General features: G+C 37.2%; 1 long non-coding RNA gene across 2 annotated transcripts; it reads left to right on the top strand.

The window, feature by feature from the left end:
- Window positions 1-1,016: 1,016 nt before the first annotated feature.
- LOC112200228 lies at window positions 1,017-4,234 on the top strand. 2 transcript variants are annotated; one of them, XR_002936212.2, is made up of 4 exons: window positions 1,017-1,206; window positions 1,321-2,023; window positions 3,388-3,498; window positions 4,029-4,234. It is a non-coding gene; the product is annotated as an uncharacterized LOC112200228 (long non-coding RNA). The 2 variants fall into 2 exon arrangements; XR_002936213.2 differs by having other exon boundaries at window positions 4,012-4,234.
- Window positions 4,235-8,474: the final 4,240 nt, after the last annotated feature.

Here is an 8,474-nt window from a genome sequence, read left to right as displayed (position 1 = left end):
CCGCTTCCACATTCGGACTCTTTGGATTTCCAGTGCAGCTCTCCATCCTCTGTCTCGATTTGAAGAATCTGAGATTTCATCAATGTCACCGCCGGTCTCGGGTTCCTTTTCGTCGAGTCCTGGACTAGCCCAATTTCGGTTCCAAACGATGAAGCTCTTCTGTTGGAGCTCCATGACACGATCTCGGGTCTGCAACTGGAAGGAGAAGGGGAGGTGGGTACCCATATCATTTTTCTGGGTGCCAATTTTTTTTTTTTTTTTTTAAAGTAATGGGACAGAAGGAAAATGAACAAAAACAGTTTTGAACGTCTATTGGGGGGCAATAGAAGTTTTTAAATTGATATAATATCTTTATTTTTTCTTTAATCAAAGTTTTATTTGTCTAATTTTAGGAAGATTAGTTCTCATTCCTGCTACCGAAAGTTCTATTGGGAGGCAATAGACGTCTATTGGGGGGCAATACATGGCTGATAGACATCTATTGGGGGGGCAATAGACGTCTACTGCCCCTCTATTGGGGCAATAAACATTTCCGGTGAGGTATTCTGAAAAGTCCGGTGGGCGACGGCCGGTGGGCGGAATCAGGGGAAAGTTGGCCGGAATCCTGCAGTCAGTGACCGGAATCTGGCAAAGTTGGCATGAATCCGGTGACCGGAATCTGGCGAAGTCTCCTATGGTTTCTCTCTCTCCCTCTCTAAATAACAAAGGATGAGGGTAAAATGGTATTAAAAAAAATAAAAAAAAAAAAAAAAATCTTAATGGGGTATTAGAAAAGACCTCCTTAGAATGTTTTGGGTAAGAGAGAATTAAAAAAACTTAATGGGGTAGGTGGGAAAAGAATCTCTAGAAATGGGGTAAATGGACAAAAACCCAAATTTAAAAACTTGATTCTGATCAAGCCGTTTGGCTTTATTGACTCGAGCCGAGCTGAGCTGATGATTGGAATTACAATTCTGTCCTTGCTTTCTTTCTGTTTTAATCGATTGCCGACCTTGGAGTGCGTTTTCCCCCGCAATTTCAGGCTGCCATTGACCTGGGTATAATAGATGCTTCCATCGGTTTCTTCTTTATTCTACTGCGTGTTTACTCCGGAGAAGGACAATCTACTTTGATCTGCACAAAACGAAGAGTGAGAAAGGGGTAGAGAGTGAGTGATAGACCAATCGCACCCACCAAGAGGAAGAAAGAAGAAGAAGAGGAATCTGGGTATTAATCTGAAGCACCGGGCTTTTTTGGGTTTTAATTCGTTTTTTTTTGTCAGTCTCTTCTGGGTTTTGTATTTTGATGCTCGGTGGGTTTTTGTGGTTTTGTGTTTTTAAGAGGCAATTCTGGATCAGCTGTCTTTTCCCAAATGACACTGTGAGGTTGTTTGCTCGACAGTCGACACAGAGAGAAACAAAAAGAGAGAGGGAGAGAGCAAAGAGAACAGGGGAAGAAGGGAGAGAGCGAAGAGAAGAAGCCACAGAGACCCATTTCCTATTTGGCTCCAGGATGATTTACTTTTGGCTTGAAACGATGTTTAGAGATTTTTTTTTTTTTTTTTTTTTTTGGCATTGCTATCCTTATGAAAATTGGTTACCTAAGATTTAATTGATTGGCATTAGAAACTTCATTTGCTATTAGGTATTTGATTTCACTCTCTGATTCTAACACTGAAGTATTCGGATTTACAAAATCTTAATCTTTTGGTGTTACTATGCTAATGAAGTTTTGGTGGTATTACAGTTGGTTAACTTAGATTTGATTAATTAGCTCTTTAATTCGGAGTTGTGTTATACCAAACGAAATTAAATTTTAGACTTTCAATAACATACATAGGCTTAATGGTGAATTTATCTACTTGGGATTGTTTTCTGAAAGCAACTTTTGTCGGTACTGTGCATTTGCGAAATTACTATGCTGAATTTATAGGCTCTAATTTGCTGCTTTTGTCTTAGGTTGCTGATAAGCTGTTTGCTGCAGAAAAACTACCTTCCAAAAGCCTTGCTTGAAATCAAGAGCGTGGACATGTTTAATTATCATTGTGAGTACCCTTGCTTCTGTGTAGCTCCAATCTGTGCAAACTTGAATTATTATTCAAATTGCATGAATGCAAAGTATTGCTCTTTGATAATAAAGTCTTCATTGATTCTTAATATTGAATACATCCATTTATCTCACGTGAAGAATCTGTGGGACTATGACCTTACATTTTGTTCATATATATGTAAGTTAAATTTGGTCAGAGTTATATATATAAATTGAATCTGTGGGACTATAACTGCTTCTTTGTTTTTTTTCAAACCTCAGTGCTTTTGTATTTTGATTAGTTACTTTCAAAGATATGTATTCCTGCACATTTATTAATACCATTAAAAGGTGAGCAATTTGGTTTTGGTTTGTTGAAATTGGGTGAAAGATTGGTGGTTTTGTTTATAATTTCTTTAAGAAGATTTATAAGACTGGTGAAATTGTTTGCTTTCCTCCAGCAGAGCAACAACATGAAATTAGTACTACGTATAGGTTAGAGTCAAATCAGAACTGGATAGTGCTATTTTTTTATTAAGTGAAATTTGGTGTTTGCACCTTATGACTACATTGATGAGTGGATAAATTATTGTTATGTTTGAGGAGGAGATTTATACTGCTGCATGTATATCTATGGTTTCTTGATACTTCCAGGTCCATTATTTTTTTCATTTATATTCTATCCTATGAACATGTTGTACTTACCTTCTTCAAAATTGAGTATTTGATCATAAAAAGAGTGAGGCTTTGGTTACGCTGTTTTGCTATATAAAGTTCTGGGTTATGATGCTTTCTTTTGTTTATGGCTGCACAACTTAACTCTGACCTTTTATCTCTGTTTTATAAATCCACATATGAACTCTCTGCAATCTTGAATCAAGTGCGTCTAGAATCTTTAAATCATTTATCTATATGCTTTGTATCGAATAGGGTGCTTAGTTTTAGTACAATTAACTAACATGCTATTTCTCAATGATCTGAATGTGATTAAGGAGGCTTTGATGGTTTTTATTTTATTTTATTTTTTATTAATATATTTTTTTTTTAAAGATTGAAACATACTTCTAAATTGAAAAAGAAAGGACCAAGCGCTAAAGAAAAGAAAAAAAGAAGAAGAGATTTTACTGTTGTTTGCAAAATCAGTTGCTCACATTGGGACGATGCTACAAATTGCATTTCTAATTTAAATTTTTCACAGGATGCATCTTTGTGACATCAAATGCAAGTGTGTTCTTTGCTGCAATCTTGATAATTTTAATGCATCTTAATAAAAGATAGTCACTCCCAATTATAGTAATGCTGAAAGTTGGATGAGTTGCATGTTTATTTTCTTAACTGTCAGATAATATGGTCTCACACTTCAGCTTTCATTATGTTCAGAATCCGTTGAACAGTGATTTTGGGATTGCAGAGGGTTTCATTGCTGTATCTTTTCTCAAGTCTGCTGAAATTTGTCAATCATCTTAAAAACTATATTGCAGAAAGGTGTCGGTAAGAAGTTAACTCTTAAATTCTACACCGGCACACTATGCATATCTGATATCTCTGTCTTTTTGTTGGTCGTCTTTTTCAATTGGATGCTGTTACAATCATTTTAGTTCAGCAAGTAAAGATTATTCTAGCTGCCACTTGAATTAGTGCAATTACTGTTTGTTTTATTTTAAAGCTCTTCAACTTTATGTCCAAGATGGTTAACCTGCTAATGGATTAAATATTTTTTTTTTTTGTACCTCAGTGTTGAAATCAACTTTTGCCAAATCTTTTGAGTCCGTTCTGTATCATAGTTGTATTACTTTTTCAAAAGATGAAGTAACTTAAAAAAGTTCAGTCAAAAGATCCACCGATTTCAATATCCTCATCCGGCTAAAAGAAGCAATGGTTGATGTTTTGAAAAAGAAATACAACTTTGATACACAGAAGTTTCACAGATTGAGCTACTGTGTTTGAAGTTTGGAAAACTTATTAAGAATCATTAGCAAACATAGTTAACTGAGTTTGAAATAGACCTTATGTTGATGCAGGAAAGAAGAGAAGCAAAGAGCAGTGGAGAGGTGTAGACTACTAGAACCCAAATTGATAAGAAACAATTAAAAGCATGTGTTAAAAACTTAAATGCTCTGGAGGACATTTCAATATGCATTCAAGGTTTAATACATTTGCTGGTGAACATGATGATGTTGCAGTAACTTTCCAGTAATTTTGATCTCTGTAATTGTCTTAATCTTCATCTATTTGTCTTCAATACTAGAATTTTGCTTTGCTTTGATCGTCAAGTAACCAGCAAAATATCACTTCCTTTTGGGTTATGTTGTTGATCATTGTGATTCCTTTTTACACCTAAAATGTTCACAAATAGCAGAATCCTTGGCAGCATTTGAACATTTATAACTAGAAATCCTTTTTTTTTATGTGATTAGTAATCATAGTTTCCTTAAGGTCAAATTTATGATTGTTCATTCCCAAACTTATATCGTAATCTATTACATTTTATCAATAAACCTTGCATACAAGATAGTTAACAATAACAGATCCGCAGCAAAGCGCAGGCACTCTTTCTAGTGTAACAAATTCGATAGATGGGGTGTGCCAGTAAAACGCAATTGTTACTGAACGCTTCTATTACATTTTATCAATAGACCTTGCATACAAGATAGTTACTAATAACAGATCCGCAGCAAAGCGCGGGCACTATTTCTAGTGTTACAAATTCGATAGATGGGATGTGCCAGTAAAACGCAATTGTTACAGCACGCTTTGTTAATAGAGCCCAGCCTAAGAGCTCACTATTTCTGAGCCTAGCCCATCTTTTTAAAACGATTTGAACCTGCTCTCCAACGCAGCCAACGGCACCGCCAGCGACGGGGATGATGTTTTTAGTTATGGAAGTAGATTTTGGGCTCAATGCTATTGCTCAACTTGCATAGGGGATTCCGTTTGCTTTGTGTGGTCTGTATAAAACAGCTAGAGAAGTAAAGAAAACGACTGTGAAGAGTTTTAATCATCCTGGAATGTTTGGTGACTGGTGGAAGTAGTAGTTATTTTTTTTTTCTTTTGTGCTATTTAGATCGATCATCCTTGGTTTAACAGCCTTCACGCGCGTCGAATTTTTATCAATATGTGGTTGTTTATCTTATGGTTGATGGTAGTGTTAATAAGTTGTTCATTCTTAACTTCTTTACATTTTTTTTTTCTCGAAAGTTTTCTAATTTATTGCATACTATTCAGGGATTCATCTCAAGAACATAACTGTCGACAATCATCTTATCTTGTGTGAAAATACTAGATGGAACCAGTGTTGATAAAATACTTTTTCTCAAGAGTTTAACCAAAGAAAGTATGATACATGACACGAAGATTTGCTAACGCAGTGTAAACCTCTCCACTGAGGAAACTTCACTGCGTGGCTTTTAACGTAGCCAACACGAAAAATTAATCCAATATTAAACACTAGAGTTTACAGAATACAAGTAGTGTTGTTCACAACAAACACCTTTTCTTAGCAACAAATGCTAACTTGTTTTACAACCATTCTAACTCTAGATTCAACATTCCAGGCAATCAATCTTCAGCCTTCCTTTCACTCAATTGAATCACTGATCTTGAGAGTGAATGTGAAAGATTATGCAAAGTAACACATGAAACAATTAAAGAGAGTTTTTCGAAAACGATTTGAACAAAACAAGAAGTTCAAAGAGAAACCAATTTCAGCCGTCAAAAACCCTAACCAAAACTTTAGTTTTGAAACCTTTTTATAAGGGAGAAAAACTCCCCCTCAATCAAATCTTTTCTTGATAATTGATTAAGATAAATATAGAAAGATTTAAAACAGTTTTTGAATGTGCAATCGACACTTTCCTAACAAGGTTTCAAATTGATATGCATGTTAAAAGCCATTTTAATGCATAAGGGATTATTGACTTAATACAACCGATATGCATATCAATTTAGATTTATACCAACCAATATGGAATGAATACACATTAACCTCAAGATCAGTGACTCGATTTGACTTGATCTTGTCTTCAAGAACCGATCTTGTGATCTTTCTCTTTGCTTCCTTGAATCTCCGGTTTCCTCGTCGTAGTGGGAAATCATATGTTGAATGGTAATAGGCCAATGTACTTACAATCTCCCCCTTTGGGCATTCCCATTCAACGCATGATTTTTCATCTTTTGTCCTGCAAGTTAGGTTTCACAGATAAACACTAATCACTAAACAAAGGGTGCTACTTGGATTAAGGAATCAGTTTCCATCCTTTTCCGAATCCAAGTAGCCAAAATACGATTACTTAAGAATAATAATAGCAAGCATCCCAAGAGTATCTGTGCTTATGCACTTACACACCAAAAAAAACTTTTGTCCATCAAAAATTAAAAATGCAGAAACAGAAATAAGTAAGAAAAATCAAGTTACTTCTCCCCCTTTGAATGGGAGGGCACGTCAAATTCCTCACAAAGCTGGGTGACGGTGTCCAGAAATTCCTCTTCATCCATGGAATCCGAGCTTTCCTCTGGTGCGACAGGCTCCTGCATGGCATGGGATGGACCGGGAGCGTCAAACCCGGGAGGGTGGCGCTGCATGTTCCGGATCTCCTGTGTGAGAGTGGTCAGGGCATGACGAGTTCGAACCAGAAGAGAATGCATGTCGTCCATGTCCGTCGTGAGGCAAGCAATTCGCCAGTCAGCCACTAGAATCTGATCACGGAGACTTTCCAGAGAGACAGGAGGAGGAGGACTCCGACTGCGTGCACGGTGCATGCCGGGATGGAGAATCCCGGCTCTGGCAGCGGCCTGACGACCTTCTTCTGGAGGAGGCAGGCGGCGATGTCCTCCAAGGCGAGTTGTTTGCTGTGAGCGAACCATGGTGAGAGAGCAGTGGGTGAAAGAACCTGCACACAGAGACAACCAAGAGTAAAATCCGAGGGAGACAAGAGAGGCTATATGTAGTGAACAGTTAAGTTTTAGGAAGACCAAGGAACACACCGATTGGGAGAGCGGCTCAAATGGGGAGAGAAGTTATGACAATTTATTTTCCCTAGATATACGCATGCAGATAACTTCTCCCCCTCAACTTAGGCATAATCATTATGGAAATTAATTGTAGGCAGATTACCATCAAGGAAGGAAACGAAAAGCCAAAATATATTCAGGGAATCTGCAAGTATATCAGAGGATCGTTTCCTTTGCAAGTATCAAGGCAATGAATGCATAGGTCATATCGAGGAGAGAAAATATAGCGAAGTTTAATCACAGAGAGCACAGATCACTTAGTGGAAGGCACATAGTTCAGAGTACGAAGCATGATGTATTCTCTCAACAATAAGAATTGGTACTCATAGTTAGACCTTAAGGAGTAAACCTGTGATAGAAGTGAATATAACCATGATGTGGGGCTTAGAAAAGAGTTTAGTGTCATAGAGAAGGAGTGAAGTAAGAGAACTAAAGTAAAGCTCATGAAATCTCCTAAGAAGGAGCAGGAATCATTGTTCCCAAGCACATGTTTTAGTGGAGTCAAAGATCTCCTTTATTTAGTGACAAATAGTACTCATGTAACAAGACTCTTCTCAGCAACTCCCAGAACAGATGTTCTTAGGGTACTAAGCATAACAAGGATGCTCCATGGAGAGAGTCTCGAGTAGTTGTCTGCATGATTTTATGTTACGTGCAAAGATCACTCACCAGCTCGTTTCTTGCAAACCTTAGAAAGTTCACCACAACTAAGGCCTGATTACTTTGAGAGATGGGATACAATTTTCCGTTCTCGTTTCTTACAAATCCTAGAAAGTTCACCACAACTAGGACCTGATTACTTTGAGAAGAGGGAATTAGTTATGTGAGCAAAAGAAGCAGTTCGTCTACTTCACTGAATCTCATTTGACAGAAAACAAAAGGAAACATGCCACCACATAGGCTATAGGTGAAGATGCATAGTAGGGTTACTTGATTCAGTGACTAAACATGAGTACACAATTTCATTTGTCCAGAATAAGGCATGATAACATAAGATACATGACTGAAAATATGTACATTTCACTAGTGACTGTGATCAAGGGATACTAGGATCACAATTTTCTCAATCAATAGTGGACAGTCATCAGTTTGCCTTAATGCTTAGAACATATCCCTAGGGCATTCCTCAACATTTCAAACCTAGCAGTGTCAAGAGGCTTAGTGAACAGATCAGCAAGTTGATTTTCAGTGGGCACAAAGCTTAACTCAAGTATGTTTTGTTCAACCAAATCCCTAATAAAATGATATCGGAGATCAATGTGCTTTGTTCGAGAGTGTTGAACAGGATTCTTGGTGATGTTAATAGCACTAGTGTTGTCACAGAAAATAGACAACTTACCTTGAGATATGCCATAATCATGAAGCATTTGCTTCATCCAAAGTATTTGTGTGCAGCAACTTCCAGCGGCAACATATTCAGCTTCTGCAGTAGACAAGGATATGCAGTTTTGTTTCTT

Source organism: Rosa chinensis, chromosome 4 (genome assembly GCF_002994745.2).
Source record: "Rosa chinensis cultivar Old Blush chromosome 4, RchiOBHm-V2, whole genome shotgun sequence".
NCBI lineage: Eukaryota > Viridiplantae > Streptophyta > Magnoliopsida > Rosales > Rosaceae > Rosa > Rosa chinensis.
This window is presented reverse-complemented; position numbering and strand designations above follow the sequence as displayed.